We start from the raw sequence: 3,967 nt of genomic DNA, 5'->3' as shown, positions 1-3,967 counted from the left end.
ATATCATCAGATGAATATTTTGATATTTTTAAAAATTCATGATCCCCAGTATTTTGAATAGTGAACTGATACTTGTATTATAGTTACATTTCATTTAATTTGAACAGTCATGCTAGCTATTGTTTTACCTACTCAGCAACTGTACCTTTACCTAGTAATAGTACCTCTTCCTTATCTTGAGAATCTTCTCCTCAAACTCTCATTCCATTCTAGTTAGTACTGTGAATACTAATACCCCATGAGACTGTGTCTAGGACCCAAAAGAAACAATTAGTGGCCCTTTTTAGAATTTCTCTGGAAGTCCCTCCATGATGCACATAATTACTATAATTTGCTGCTAACCAAGAGGTTGAGAGTTGGAACCCACCCAGCACACTAACCCAGAGCACCACACCAGGTGCCTCCAAAGAAAGGCCTGGTAATCTATTTTTGAAGGGTCATAGGCATTGAAAACCCAATTTTACACACATGGGGTTTCCCTGAATCATAATTGACTCAACAGCAACTGGCAAACTGGTTTGGGATTTGTCTAGTTAGAAATAAGATAGGAATGTCCTTGTGGCAGACAAATTATATCCATTCCTCCCTGTTTCCTTATGGACTAAATCCCACTTTTGTTCAGAGTGGCAATATTACCAGTTGAAAATATTTATCTCCTCATATTTTCTAGGAGCTCTGGTAGTACAGTGGTTATAAATCAGGCTGCTAACTTCAAGGTCAGCAGTTTGAAACTAACAGTTGTTCCGCAGGAGAAAGATGAGGCTTTCTGCTCCTGTGAAGACTTATAGCCTCAGAAACCCTGTACAGGGTCGCTATGAGTTGGAACCAACTCCGCCGCACATAACCACCACCACTACCATACTTTTCTACAGCCAAAGTGACCATGCCACCCATATTAGGTGCTATGTGCTATCGGTGTATGAAGATGAGATATATAGGCTAAGAAATGATACTGTCTTTCCTTGGATTAAATTATTCTAAACATCAAGGTTTCATTTTAAAAAGGACTTTCATTATCACATACTCAAAACTTTTATAGAAATAATAATTATAGATAACTAGGAATCCTGGTGTGACACTGTAGGATAAGCACTGGACTGTAAGGTTGGTTTGAACTGCAAGGTTGGCAGTTCAAACTCACTAGCCACACCTTAGAAACCCTATAAGGATCACTGTGAGTTGGAAGCGGCTCATAGCACTTAACAACAACACCAGGTACTATGAGGAGCGTAGTGGGTTACCCATTGGGCTGTTAGCCACAAGGTCAGCTGTTCAAGTTCACAAAGTGCTCTACAGGAGAAAGATGAGACTTTCTGCTCCCATAAAGATTTATAGCCTCAGAACTCTATACAGGGTTCCTGTGAGTAAGAACTGACTCCCTGGCACATCACCACCACCACCAGGTACTATGAGGAGTCCTATTGTTGTGCTGTGAAGTTCTAGTGTGGCTCTGTGGGTTAGTGTGTCAGACTGCAAGGTCAGTGGTTCATGCTTACCAGCGGCTCCTCGGAAACCCTATACAGGATCACTATGGGTCGGGACTGATTTGACGGCACTTAACAACAACAACAATTGTTGTGCTTTAGGATAAGCACAGGACTGCTAAGTGCAAGATCAGCAGTTCAAACCCATCATCAGCTACTTCTTGGAAATCCTATACAGGGTTGCTATGTGTCAGAACTGATTTGATGGCACTTTACAACAACAACAAGTTATTATGAACTCTGGTATTTTTGTATTCATTGAATCCCATTTCATCCTCACAATGAAACTTGAAGATTTATAACTATAATATTCCAACTTTACAGCTATGTGTTTTAATTTTTAGTTGGAATCTGTGTAAATTACAATTTCAAAATAGTGGAGATTTAGTCAGTGCTTTTTATTTTTAATACAACAGAGATATCTGAATAAATGTTGACTCCAAAGCTCTTTTTCAGTTTGTCACACAGCATGTTAAAGGAAAACAGTTGTCTCCAAAGAAAATGCAGATTAGGGGTTAATTGTGTATCATATCCAAAACAACTTAGTTTATTAATATGTGGGTGCAAGGGAGACTTACTACTGCAGGAATCCTGGGAATTCACAGGCACTCTTTAGAACAAAGTTGCAATGACCTTTGCAGAGATCAGAAAATGACAAAATTAGCACAAAACTCTTTGTAACAAATTTTGAAGTTGATTTGTTGTTGTTGTTGGGTACCATCAAGTTGGTAACCACTCATAGTGACCCCATGAGCAACATAACGAGACACATTTGAACCCATAAGTGCTGCCACTTTGCCAATCCATCTCATTAGGGGCCTTCCTCTTTTTCTCTGACCCTCCATTTTACCAAACATGACATCCTTCTCTAGGAACTGGTCCCTCCTGATAATGTGTCCGAAGTATGAAAGATAAAGTCTAGCTTGCAAGGAGAACTCTGGCTGTACTTTTTCCAATACAGATCTATTTGTTCTTTTGGCAGCCCATGGTACTTTCAATAATCTCCTCCAACACCATAACGCAAATGCATTGATTCTTCTGCAGGCTTCCTTATTCCCTTTCGAACTTTCACATGCACATGAGGTTATCGAAAATACCATGGCTTGTGTCAGGTGTACCTTAGTCCTCAAACTGACATCGTTGCTCTTCAACACTTGAAAGAAGCCTGTGCAGCAGGTTTGCCTAATGCAATACGTTGTTTGATTTCTTCACTACTGCTTCCATGGGTGTTGATAGTTGATCCAAGCAAAATGAACTCTTTGACAACTTCAATCTTTTCTACAATAATATGGATGCTATTTAATGGTCCTGTGGTGAGTATTTTTATTTTCTTTACAATGAGTTGCAATCCATACTGAAGACTGTGGTCTTTGATCTTCATAAGTAAGTAGTTTAAGTCCTCTTCGCTTTCAGCAAGGTTATATCATCTGGATATCACAGTTAATGAGTCTTCCTTCAATCCTGATGCCAAGTTTTTCTTCTTATAATCCAGCTTCTAGGATTATTTGCTCAACATACACACTAAGTGTAAGTATGGTGAAAGAATGCAATCCTGACACACACCTTTCCTAAATTTAATTCATTTGGTGTTCCCTTATTCTGTTCGAACCATTGCTTCTTGGTCTATGTACAGGTTCTTCGTGAGCGCAATTAAGTGTTCCAGAATACTCATTCTCTGCAATGTTGTCTATAGCTTGTCATGATCCACACAACTGAAACCCTTAGCATAGTCAGTAGAGCACAGACAAACATCTTTCTGGTATTCTCTGCTTTCAACCAAGATCCATTCGATGTCAGCAGTAATATCTATCCATCGTTCCACATCCTCTTCTGAATCAGCTTGAACCTCTGGAAGTTCTCTGTACATGTAAGGTTGCAGCTGTTTTTAATTATCTTTAGAAAAATTTTACTTGCATGCAATATTGATGATATTATCTGATGATTTCCAGATTCTGTTAGGTCACTTCTCTTTGGAATGGGCACTAATTTGGATCTCTTCCAGTCAGTTGGTCAGGTATCTGTCTTCCGAATTGCTTGGCATAGATAAGTAAATGCCTCCAGTGCTGCATCAGTTTGTTGAAAAATTTCAATTTGTATTCCATCAATTCCTGGTCTTGTTCTTTGCCAATGCCTTCCATGTACCTTCAAGTCAAGATAGACTTCTTCCTTCAATATCATTTGCTCTTGATCATATCTTCTCATTTTCTTTTGTTAGATTTGCCAGTGGTTTATTGATTTTATTACTCACTTCAAAGAACCAACCTCTTGCCTACTTGATTCTTTCTATTTTCCCATTTTCTATTTCATTGATTTTGGCTCTAATCTTTATTATTTCTTTGCTTCTGGTGACAGTAGGCTTACTTTGTTGTTCTTTTTCTAATTGTTGGAGATGTTAGGTTAGGTGTTGGTTTTGGTTCTTTCTTCTATTTGGATATGTGCATTTATTGCTATAAGTTGTCCTATGAGTATTGCTTTTACTGTGT

This window comes from Chrysochloris asiatica, unplaced genomic scaffold (assembly GCF_000296735.1).
Source record: "Chrysochloris asiatica unplaced genomic scaffold, ChrAsi1.0 scaffold00052, whole genome shotgun sequence".
Classification (NCBI taxonomy): Eukaryota; Metazoa; Chordata; class Mammalia; order Afrosoricida; family Chrysochloridae; genus Chrysochloris; species Chrysochloris asiatica.
The sequence above is the reverse complement of the archived record's forward strand: the minus strand, read 5'-3'. Positions refer to the sequence as shown.